We start from the raw sequence: 12,987 nt of genomic DNA, 5'->3' as shown, positions 1-12,987 counted from the left end.
TTGTTTTGCATCCCAGGGCATCAACTGTTTCACATAAACACATAAATGCAATATAATCAAAATTTAACAAAACAACAAAATCAACCAATAAATGCTACAAATCACAACAGACATTATGAACAGTGGATGCAGTGCAACATATTACTCATTACCTGTTTGTGGGGTCTTTGTGACGACAGACAATAAGGGAGAAACAAATGTTATTGACCTTTTGTAGCACCATAGAGCTTTTTTTTGTAATGACTTGGTCTGCCTCTTGTTCATCTCGTGCGCGCGCACGAGGACGCACACGTGACACACTACTCCACTGACCGACAGGGGCGGTAACGCGCCAGAATATGGCGGCAAAAACAGCGAAGAGGAAGAAGACTACACGCCATGAAGGCCGCAAACAATTTTGGTTTGAAATTACTTGACTAAACTTGAGACTTTGCAAATGTTTTATGAAGAAAGAAATGCACGCAACACGATTGTTGGACCTCTGAAGACTCACGCAGCGTGTTTCGGTGAGTAACACCTGATATAAACACGATTTTACAACCAAACTCCACCAAGCAGCTGTCAGTAGAGGTGTTTTGAACTCCGGTGTTTAGGAAAGCACATTTGTATCTCTTAAGCGCGGTTTCTTCATCCATTTACAGGATCTATCGAGCCATTCAGTATGTCTAAAAAGCTGCATATGAGAAAGTCAACATTTGTTTGGCCTAAATGCTTTTGCTAGCACAAAGTGTTGTGGCGCAGTTCATTTACATGTCAGGGCAGCTGAAGGGCTAAATAAACGGCCTCATGAATCACAGTGTTAATGAGATTATTCCTGGAGTTGGGGTTGATGTTGACTGCGTTTTACTCAGAAATACTCCATCTCCCTGCCTGCTGTGCGCCACTTTGTCTCTCTGAGTGACGAGGTGTGTGAAGGCCTCTGAAGTTTTATGTTGCTGTTTGTGGAAGACTTGGCTGACAGTGTGTTTGCATTACAGTCCAGGAGTCTGCTCCTCACAGGCGCTGAAAAACTGGGATTTGGTTTGCAGGGAGGCTAAATCTGGCTTTGCCAGGCCTTAATCTTGGGCACTGGGTCACTGGAACACTGTGGCTGGCATACAGGAGCTACAGTCAGACACATGTGGTGTGTTGATTTGTTTTTGCATGTATGTAGTGAACATGAGTGTGTTTTTGTTGCAGTTTAATCTGTAGACTAATATCAGTTTAGCTGCAGGGTTGGTGTGGGAGTTAAATAACTAACTACCTAATAAGTTTGACTTGTATGCATTGAGGAAATCTGGCTCAAGCTGCAACGCCTGTGGGATCCATGTAAACCTGCATTAATGATAAATAATAATAAAATACGTTTTTTTTTCCTCCCATCACTTTGTTCAAAAACATATTATCATTGATAACAGTGCTAAAAGTGAGGCAGCTGCTTGAACATCCCTGAGCTGTCAAAATAATAATAAATTATAAATAACTACAAAATCAAATATGAAACAATTGAAAAACTAAATGTTGACAGCTTTTGACATATGACATTTTCTTGTAATAACAATGCTTTATGGTCATGTCAGTGTACTGTTACATAACTTAAGCAGATGTGACTTGTATGCATAGAGGAAATGTGGCTCAAGCTGCAACGCCTGTGTGATCCATGTAAACCTCCTGCATTGATTAAACTGGTTAAGTTTAGACGTTGTGATGGAGGACATGAGATCGTCACCATTTTCTTATGTTTTTGTGAATAAATCACTTGTTCCTATGAAGCTGTACCACCTCTATACAGATTATCATTGTGTCATTTTGGCCTGCAGCAGCTGCCTTTGTTGGTTATATAAAGATAAAGATAAAGATAAATAACATAGAAAGGATCATTTCACCCCAAATTCAAAAATAGATCATTTTCCCAGCAGTAGAGATGTCTGCCTTCTCTTCAATATAATGGAAGTAGATTGCACTCTTGTGGTGCTCAAAGCACCAAAAAAACACATTTGAAAAACTCAACAGCAGTGTCTCTTTCCAGAAAGCATGACCTGGTTACTAAAGATAATCCAGAACTTGTTATCAGCAGTTTCAAGTAGGAACTATCTGTACTATCACCGTACAGAAGGACGTTACCTGGTTGAGGCAGCAGTACATGCGTGGTGATATGTTTGGCAGGTGTAGCTCTGTAGCCAGAGAATAGTTCCTACCTGAAACTGCTCACAACGAGTAACCAAGCTTTGATTTCAGGAGTTTTTGGTGCTTTAAGCATCACAATTCAAGTGCCGTCTAGTTCAATTATATTGGAGAGAAGATAGTTAGAGCAATCTAGATAGATAAATAACACTTAAGGTAAAAGGAAAAATATGTATTTTTTGATTTGGGGGTGAACTGTCTCTTTAAATTGACAAAATAATTCACCTGTTCATGTGATGAATTATGTTTACAGGAATACCAAGAGTATCATATTTTAGACTGATCATTTAATAATAACAACACTTCTGGGATTTTTCTTCTGGCTTGTTCATCTTTTGATATTAGTAGCTGTTTCAGATTGCTCTTTTTCGGCAGCTTTATGTCATTTAATGATATTATAGCTAAAGCTAATTTATGTCATTTAATACTAAAGGAGGATAGAAGTAAGTGTTCATTATTTTCTCTCGCTTTGGTACAAAGTTTATAAAAGTGTTTAACATTATAATGAAAAGCTTTTATCCTTTTGTTAAATTTCCTCTACCTTTAGTGAACGTCAGCGGGCTAGAGGCATAAAACCATAAAACACAAAACTGGTGGTCAAGATAAAACAAAGCAATATTGCGCAGCTTCAAGACGGCTTTTAAATTTAAATGTCTAAACTGTGTGAGGAACGAGAATTGCCCATTAAGTTGAATTATACTGTACACTTGATTTCCTTCTTTGTCAGTAATGGACTCCTCTCTCTGTCAGCCGAGGCAGCGGATCTCAGCTGTGGAGGAATGCATCGTATTTTGTTCCCATTACCAGCCTGCCAGCTCCTGGCTCTGTCTGCTGCAGCACATCCCATCAGCCCACAGGCTCAGCTGACCGATCGATAGACCACTTAGCGGCCGCAAGCTACACATCCTCAGTCATTTGACCTGCTGGAGCGGTGGGAACGGCCACGCAATCCAATAAGCATCGAGCCAATGAGACAAGCGAACTGGACCGCCAGCTTGAGGAAGTTCCCCTCCCTGAGAGGCTGTTTTCAGGACGGGAGGACACAGAACTCTACAGATCAGGTGTGTTTCAGCTATCGTCACACACTTATGGGTGAGAGAAAGAGTTTCCTCTCAGTGATATATTGATTCTGCCTCCCTCTTAATAAAGAAACTGTCCACCAAAGACATCTGAAATGGTTCCACAACCCGATTCTTCATAACAGGTGCAGGGAAAGACACAAAGAGACACTTTATTTTATGTCTCATGTGTCACTATTTTCAAAAATAATGACTTATATACACACAGTTTTACGCAACGTTTGACCAGAAGCAACATCAGATAAAGGTCACATTTAAGTTGGTAATTTAAGGCTATTTAAAAAAAAAAAGTTCCCAAGAAAACCAGAGATGAAACGAGCAGTGAGAAAATTTAAACAGAAAATGTATCGCCATCTATTTTGCTAGTTATTTGAGTCACTTTTGAAGAAAAAATGCCAAACAATCGCTCGGACCGTCTTTTTAAATGTGTTTTGTTAATGAACTTATATAGACTTATAAAGTTCATGAATTAATTGAATTATTTTTGTTTTTTTCTTGGATGGTAATTGAATTGAATATTTAGGGGAGCGTGGTCTAGTGTGCAGACTTTGTTTTTTCTTTACTTGGATTGCCTCCTATCAAGCACCTGTTTTTTTGTTGTCTGGAAAAGTGTCCTTTTTGTGAACTTTTTATTTAATTTGATAACCGTTAACCGTCAAGATTTTGCTCTTGTGCTTGGACAAAACAGTCTGTGAATATGTCATATTGGGGATAAGGGAATGGATGTTTTCCACCATTTTTCTGGTACTTTATCAAGCAACAATATTTTAGTTGAGAAAATAATTAACAGATTCATCCATAATTGAAATAATATTTTTGTAATTAACTGTTTGAAATGAATGCTAATGTTCTTAGATGTGTAAACAGGAAATTGTCAGCCAGCTCTACTGCAAGTTATGAAAAAATCAATTAATCATGATGAACTTCAGAATGAAGCAGTGCGTCTTTGCTAATAAAATGTTGGCTTTGATGAGCTACCACTTGGTACACATTTGTTTAAAAACACCAGAATTAAGAAAATACTCCACTATATATTTAATTTAATGACCAGAGTACATAAAAATAGCAGAAACCCTGTGTGACGATACCACATAGGCGTGCTGCTTCACTCTGGGACATCACAAGCAAAGAGCAGACAGACTGCAGCATATGAAGCAGTCTGAGACGGAGATTAGAGACTTCTTAACTGCAGCAGATGGAGATGATAGTTTGCAAACACTTAAGTTTACAATCCACGATCGCCAACAAAACAATCTAATAAATTCCTGCCAAAAGGCCCACAAAGGAAGCCGAAGCCACCTGCTCTACTATGTTACTGCTGTGAATGAGTGGAAACACGCCTCTGTCGTTCCCTCTGCCATCCTCCTCCTCGCCTTCTCGCCCCCCCTTCGCTCAGCTCTATTAAGTCACACAGAAGGCTGTAATTCACTTTCGCTAATGCCGCTCTGGAGCAGCCAGCGAGCTTAAGAAAATTATGAAACATTTCCCAGCAACCTTATAGATCTCCACTAACTGCTGCCAGAAAACCTCCACAGTCTTCTCAGGTTATACACCTCCTCAGTGAAATGATAAGCAGAGATGTAATGAAGGTAAAGCCGTTGAAACTATTTAGACCGACCTGAACCCTTCATATACAAATGAAGTTATTTTAAGCATTGCCAATGACGACATTTAAATTCAGCATTTTACTGAAAGGGGGGAAGAGACTGAATGTGTTTTCTTTACTAAAATATAGTGTTATTATATCTTTATAATGTGCTATTTTCTGGACTCATAACATTGTGACATTAGTGGTCGTTGTGCATCTTTTTTTTTGGTCATTTTGTCTCTTTGTGTCATTGTTTTGCATCTTTCTGTGGTGGTTTTGCATGTTTTTGTCACTTGTCCTTTTTTGCATCCTTTGGTGGTCATTTTGCATATTTTCTTAGTTGTTTTGCACCCTTTGTGTTTTTTTGTATCCCTTTGTGTGTGTTGTGTGTCTTATTGTGCGGTTATTTTGCAACCCTCTGTGGTCGTTTTGCATTGTTTGTGGTTATTTTGAATCTCTGTCATTCGTTGGCGTGTCTTTGGGCTCATTTTGAGTCTGAGGTTGTTTTGCAGGTCTTAACGTTCATATTGCATCTCTTTGTGGTTATTTTTCATCGTTTTTGGTTGTTTTGCCTCTTTTTGGTCACAGCATCTGTTTATGGTAGTTGTGCATCTCGTTGGGGTCATTTTGCTTCTACTCACAGTAATTTTTGTGGTGATTTTGCATTTCTTGGTGTTCGTTCAGAACACTTTGTGGTCATTTCGGTGTCAATGTGTTGTCATTTTGCATCTCTATGTGGTCATTTTGTATGTCTTTTAGGCAGTTTTTAGGCAGTTGTTTTGAATCTCTTTGTGGTCATTTTGAGTCTCTTTATGGTCATTTTATGTCTCTTTGCAGTAGTTTTGCTTCTCTTCGTTGTTCTCTTTGTCTTTGTTGTTGTCTTACATCCCTTGGTGGTCAGTTTAGGTCTCTTTGTGGTGGTTGTGTCTCTCTTCGCAGTCATTTTGCATCTCTTGTTGTGATTTTGTATTTATTGGTGTTCATTTCAGAACACTTTGTGGTAATTTTGGTGTCTACTCATTGCCATTTTTTGACTCTATATGGTCATTTTGTACATCTTTTAGGTCATTTTTAGTCACTGTTGTCGTTTTTGAATCTCTTTGTGGTCTTTTTGCGTCTCTTTGTGGTGATTGACTTTGTAACAAAAAACATTAACCCTTGACTCTGGTAGTGGAGGCACGGCACCTCTGGCCCCCTCATGCTCGGTGGGACTGCCTTACACTTCTGTTAGGAAAATAACATAATTTAAATAATTTAAAAATCAAGCTAAACTGCTGCAGTAAAATGGACCCCGGCTTGTTTTTGAGACCTTACTTCACTCCACTTAGCTCTGTAATCTGATTGGCTACAACCTGATTCGTTATCCTCCCATCTTCACCTCCTGATCTCAGACGATGGAGCGGAGAGAGCAGTCGGAGGCCTTGGAGGAGTCTGAGTGCCAGCAGATAATTCAGTGAAGGCCAGACAGACAATCATATCGATGATTCCTGGAGGCTGAGAGAACAGTGAGAAAGTCGTGGCGCCAGGCGGACATTAGTCTGAGAGGACATTAAGCCTCCTACTTCCAGACAAACGGCAGTGATGAAAGGGAGAACAGTAAATATGATTGCAGTAAATATTATACAAAGAGGTGATACCCTCTTCTCTCTGTTAATCCTCCCACATGAAGGTCGAGTCGACCCCTTAAAAGAGGAAGAGTGGTGCAAAACTGAGTCATGCTCAATTTAAGAAGATAATCTAAATCATAAATACCACAGCTGTTCTGTTCTCCCCTTTCTGTGTGTGTGTGTGTGTGTGTGTGTGTGTGTGTGTGTGTGTCTGTGTGTCTGTGTGTGTAATAAAGTAGTCCAAGCAGGGTCATACTGGCTGTTATTAGCTTTTGGTTCCTGCAGTTGATCCTGTGTGTTACATAATCCAGTGTTCTTTCATTGGTTTAACAAGGCTAGATAAATCTGCAAGGACACAATAAAAATCTTCATTATTTAAGTTCAGAAGACTCGATTGTTTGCCTCACAGTTGTCAAATGTGTGTGTGCTAACCCATATTAAAATTAAAATATTACTTTTGCCTTTGATGTGTTCTATTAAATTTAAATTTTTAGTTAATTTATACAAGCCGAATCATCTGTAAAATGTGTGGACAGATACCTTCTTTAATGCGATTTGAATAATAAGCTTGAGCTGTAATTTCTTCATAGACGCTCTTTGTACACATAATGGGAGAGCAGATTCTTAAACTGTCCAAGAATTTCTGCTGATGCAGTAATTAGCGGTCAGTGTGATTGGACAGCTTATCTTGAGTGGGATGGATTGCATTCCCAGGAAAGAAAAATCTTATACAGTGTATCCTTCAAAAGGCTGTTATCTTTTAAATCATGCCCTATAAAAACATAATGTCTGTATTCTTGTCTCACCAACTGTTTTTTTTGGTGTTTTGCCACCTGTGAAATAAGGTTTGGGCACATTTTGCCTGTTGGACTTTCTAAAGAGAATAAAATGAGTCACACTTGATTAAATAGAGCATAAAACTCTATCACAGAATGGAGTTTATTCTGTTCAGCATTGCAGATCCCCAATATTACAAAAATGTATGTCAAGACTGTGATATGTGCACAGTAAAGAGTGTGGAGGATAAAGTTTTTTTTTTTTTCAAGTACAAATTACATTTCAGTCATTCCTCTTTTGTCGTTCTGTTTTCAGGATGAATGAGAAGAGATGCCGGCATGACGTGAAACGATTGAGGCAAACTTCCGTCACTACGGGACATGTCTGGCTTCTGCACGTTAATAGTTAAGTGAACACTTGCCTTCATCACTCTTCTACACAGCATCATTTCTGTGGTACAACACATCTGCAGAACGATGACTCCTGCGTGTGCCCATTTATCTCATGTCAGCTCCGTCCCTCTGGAGCGGAGTGAACACACACAGACCCAGTTTATGACCTATTTGTGGGGTCAGGAGACAGCTTGGCCCTCCTGCTCCACCCCTCACCATGGCCACCGGCTCTGCCTCTCTCTTGCTCCCCGGAGGAGGAGGTTGGCAGATGCCTCTGAATCAATTTGGCCAAAGACCCGTAACGACCTCTGCTGTAATTAGTGGGGATGTTTGGAGTGGAGATATGTCCAGCTGACAAACAGAGAGCACCGCTGTCACTACACTGCAGTGGCTGAAGCATATCTCTACTCAGAGGGATTTTTTAATATATTGAAGCAGTTATTTTGCAGGGACAGTATATGATAATCAGCATTTCAATAAATGTGAAAACTCTACCTCTAACTTTCCAGATTTCACCTCTAAAACCAAAATAAAAAATAAACAAAACAATGAGCATGAAAATTAGTTTATATGTTGTCACAATCACTAATAAGTCACCGGTGAAATCTGATTTCTGATGAAAATACAGTATGTGATCATCACTCATCAAAAAGGACAATTTATACACGTTTGATTTACCTTTAATATATTTCTGCAACATTTATTTCAGAAGAACATTATATTATAGAATAGTTGATATATAGCATATAGTAGAGTGCTTAAACTGAGATTAGATTTGTGATTTATGTTTATTTTTAACAAGCGAAAATTAACTTTTTTTCCATTTACATTTCTTGTACATTGTTGTTAATTTTATTTTTTGCTTTAAACAATAGGCATTATAAAACAAAATTTTCATGTTGCGTACGCTGTTTAAAAAGCCCTTTGGTCATCTTTTACTAAACATCTGCTCTAACATTTATAAAACATATTAATGACAGTATTCAGAGGTCCTGTGCACAATTATGTAACCTGCTATGTATAAGGCACGAGTTTATTTAATACCTCCCACAAAGCCGTCATCTGACCAGTTTTGGACACAGACTTGACCTTATTTTACCTTTTGATTTGACTCCAGCATGTGCGCTCACATCAGTATGAAGAAAAACCCGTGTTGATCACCTTTGAATCCACTTTAACTGAGTGAAAACTACATGTTCATGGCATGTTTGTGTGCAGTTCACTTCTTTGTATCCTGAGGGCCTCTGAGGTTCAGACACGAAAAAAAAGGGGGCACCCCGTCACAAAGACAGACTGGAAACACCCACAATTACCATGAGAATGACGTGGAGGGGTGCGTGTGTGTGTAGTGGAGCATCATTAAGATGCTGCGTGTTCGCTGCATGAGCTACATGCAGGCAGACAAAGAGCGAGCAGCCGCTCCGAAGCCAGAGATGGGCTGCCACAACCTCAGCTTCAGCTCTGACAGACTGAGGGAGGAGGGGGAGGGGAGCTCTGTCAGAGACAGCCTATCAGATTCAATTAGCCACCACAATATGTTAGAGTGGAATCAAGCTGAAAGGAGTAGAAATGTTTTTTCACTCTAACAGGCGGTGACCATATCTGCAGCATCATTTAGACCCAGTTTGTGGCTGTCATTGTTACATTTGGGTTACAAAACACTTTTTCTTAAAGTTAAATCCTTGGAGATCATTGAAAATCAGGACGGTCTTAACACCTTCAAACTATTTGGATTAAAAAATAAGCTGCCACATGATAAAGATTTTTACCAGTTTTCAAAGTTGCAGCTCTATTCACTTTACCAAACAGCTACCTTAACCAAAACAGGCATAACTGAGTGTTGGATTTGCAATAACAACATTTTTATGAGGAATATACAGTATTTATTCTTCTTGAGGCCGTATTAATAGCTTTTAACCTTTTAACCTAACACCTTATAAAGTTGATTTGGCGAAAGGATTAGCAAACAGTTTATTTATGCTACACATCATACACATAGCTATGTTAGCATTGATTTGGAGTCACGTCTCTGGCCACCTGAGGATCGTACGTGTAATATTCACTCTTTTTGTAGCTCTGTTTTGGTCTCCACCCACTCCTGAGCATTAATATTTCATTTTTTAGCAGCTAAATGCTAATAAGGCTTACTAACTTTCACTTGCTAACTAGTCCCAGTCTGTTTTAATGAAAAGAGCTGCCCGCTACAGCTGAAAAATAACGTTGATCCAAGAGTAGTAGGAAGGATCTAAAGCAGTTGAGTTGTGAGCTGGAAAGCTAAAACAGCTAGCTAAAAATCCTAAAACGCTGAGTTAGAGAAGTGCAGAGTCAGTAATGTATCCCTATGAGTGACCCTAAGCATATAACACACAATCACTTGATCCATTGTTAATATAAAAATATTAGTATTTTTTTATTGTTGTATGCGCATTTTCGTATTTATTTAGGTTCACCAAGCTAAAACACATGCAGCCCATGATATTAGCACAGCAATAAATGCTACCTTTATGAAAGGTATAATCAGTTTTTGGTTTACGTTGTGAAAGAGAGGTACTGATTCAACTTTATGATTATTTTGGAGGATGTAAATTGCGTTGCTGTTGGTGCTAGCTAGGTATACCATATAAGTATATTTAACCCTTCGAAACCTGGAAAGACAATTTTCTTGTGCTGCTTCAGATGCCTTTTACAAGCTTTTTGATCCTTTGGACCCTGAGCAAAATGGTTTGATTTCTTTGGAAAGCACGGGAAAAAAATGTAATGGCCAACATGGTAAGAAAAGTTCCACAAATTGCAAGAGACTGGTAAATGGTGGACGTTACCTAAAAATTACTTAAAAAAGGGGGGAGAATGATGAGAAAAATATCAAAAAGAGGGAAAAATAGCCAGAAAACTTTATTTTTACTTATAATACTTCTATATTTCCCTCTTTTTGTTATTTTTCTCATCATTCTCCCCCCTTTTTTAAGTAATTTTTAGGTAACGTCCACCATTTACCAGTCTCTTGCAATTTGTGGAACTTTTCTTACCATGTTGGCCATTACATTTTTCGTAACTTTTTACTATTTCCTTGCTATATTTTTAGTTTTCTCAGGTTTAAAAGGGTTAAAATTGATAAGAACACGTATACATTTTTCTCGTGTTGTACTAAACTGGAGAGGAGATATGTGAGATGTAGCCATTGTCTTTGTAGTGTCCTTTGTTAGAATATTGCAATTTGGAAAACGAGTTAAAAAAAAAGTCTAATGTGAAAGTGATGTTAAATGACTCTCTAGGTTTATTTTTCAGGAAAACAGATGATGGAATTTAATTAGAGCACATGACACACGAATTGGACCTCTAGCTTCTCATGAGCAGCAAAAAAGAAAATTCTAGTCACTTTAATAGCAACATCCGCTTCCACTGATGTTCTGGCCGGAGAGAGGAGAGCATCAGAGATGTAGCGGGAGGAGGTGGTTAGGGGAGGGGCTGAGAGAGGCAGAGAAAGAGAGGCGGACAGTCAGCGGCAGCAGGTTTGTGAGAGCAGCAGAGCAGAGGAGGAGGAGGAAGAAGAGGGAAGGAGGAGGAGGAGGAATCAGAGCGAGAGAAACAGTGTGGCTGCAGTCAGGAGGAACACAAACACAGAGAGAGAGAGAGGAGGAGATACAGAGAGAAGAGAAGGTAAGAGGGCCACATTTGTTGTCCGTTAACGCCTTTGTTTCCAGTGTGAACACGAGGTATCGGATGCTCTGCGAGCCACAGTGTGTGTTTTCCTTCTCTCCCTCCGTCTGCCAGCTGACGGCATGCTGTATGTGGGGAGAGCAGAGCGCCGTAGCACTGCGGAGTGATGCAGAGAGATGGAGGAGAGAGAAAGAGGGAGGGAGGGGAGGGATGGAGGGCCGGCATTATGCTCCACAGACATTGGGAAGTAAGAATAGAGAGAGAGAGCCCGAGAGAGGAGGGGAAAACAGGGAAAAAAACATCTGCCTGTGCTCTGCTGTGTAGCATTGGGGGGGGGGGGGGGGGGGGGGGGGGGGGGGGGGTAGCATTTGAGTGGCAGTGTGCAGGAGTGTGTCAGCTGTCAACATCAGTAGTTTCCCTCCATGTTGGAGGTGATATAAGTTTCTGTTGGACCACACCCTCTGAGCTTATATGATGGATGATTTTGTGATGGCATCAGTGTGAGGGTGTGAGTCTGGGGAATGTGTGTGTTTGTGTGCATGTGGAAGGCGTGTTGGATGCCGGCCAAACATGCTTAGTGTTGCCTCCCATTACTGTCAGGGCAGTGGATTAGCTGTGTGTGAGCGGTGTTCATTCTCAAGGCGGCGGCGAGGAGTCGAGCCAAGACGCTCGATCATGTACTGACTAAGATATTGTCACTCTCAGCTCAGTGTGTGTGTGTGTGTGTGTGTGTGTGTGTGTGTCTGTGTGTGTGTGAGAGTATGGACACATACGTATACCATCCACCAGTGCATGTTTATTTGCCTGTGTTGTGAAAAATGCTTTAGTGCAGGAGGCTGCAGTGCTAAATACTCATCCAGCCTTCTGCTCCTGGCATCAGTCCTCCATTCAAATTTTCGCCGTTTGGTGAGTGATACAGAAATAAATATCTTCCACCATATTGTAAAAGCAGGAGCTCAGAATGGGAGTGTATGGTCCTGAAGGAGGGACAGGAGCAGGGTCGTCCCTCGTCATCTGGCAAAGTGAAATAGTCTCCGAGAGGCAGCCTGTTTAGAACAGCTTGACCGAGCATTTGTTGTTTGAGCGTCTCCATGCCAAGGTATTTTCACAGCATTGTAGACAATGCATTTTCATAAGGAGCTGTTAGGATTGAGAGGGTGTTTCTGATGATACCTGCACCCTCACAGGCATCGCCATAACCACGCCAGATGGCTCATTTTGTGTTTAAAACACCTTTAGATATACAAAAACATCTGAGGCATATTCTAGCAGCACTGTCCTTCCCAGAATGAACAACAGCATCAGTCCTTTCCCCGACAGACATATGTTTACATTAAGTGGCAAAGCCCTCTAGTGGGCGCAGTGATTATGACTGGATGAAAGGAAGACGTCGGTTGATTAAAAAAAACTGTTTGTGTACCGTTTCAAACCGACAGACAATTTTTTTTTAAGTATGTCTATGATCATTCCCTAAGCTTAACCATTATCGTTGTAGCTATGACAACAAATGTCCTCCAACCTTAGCAAAGTAGTCATTTAAACCCAAACCCATGGTTTCTCCAAAAACGTAATTGAGTTCTTTTGTGTGCCTAAACCTAACCTTACCGAAACCACAGCATTGTCATATCAGTAAATGGATTTCCTTCTCATTAGTGTTTTGTAACTGTTTTTGGGTGTCAGACAAATGCCGTCCTCCTGCTGAATAGGTGACGTAGTGTCAGCTA

At 40.1% G+C, this 12,987-nt stretch overlaps 1 protein-coding gene across 1 annotated transcript in view; it reads left to right on the top strand.

The window, feature by feature from the left end:
• The first annotated feature begins 367 nt into the window (after positions 1–367).
• mpp3a (membrane palmitoylated protein 3a) overlaps positions 368–12,987 on the top strand; it is a 38,159-nt gene continuing 25,539 nt past the window's right edge. Inside the window, exons 1-3 of the mRNA XM_042505647.1 lie at positions 368–506; positions 2,891–3,224; positions 7,530–7,618. The gene's annotated coding sequence lies outside the window, so the exon portion shown is untranslated. The remainder of the gene's footprint in view (positions 507–2,890; positions 3,225–7,529; positions 7,619–12,987) is intronic.

This window comes from Plectropomus leopardus, chromosome 17 (assembly GCF_008729295.1).
Source record: "Plectropomus leopardus isolate mb chromosome 17, YSFRI_Pleo_2.0, whole genome shotgun sequence".
Classification (NCBI taxonomy): domain Eukaryota; kingdom Metazoa; phylum Chordata; class Actinopteri; order Perciformes; family Serranidae; genus Plectropomus; species Plectropomus leopardus.
The sequence above is the reverse complement of the archived record's forward strand: the minus strand, read 5'-3'. Positions and strand labels throughout refer to the sequence as shown.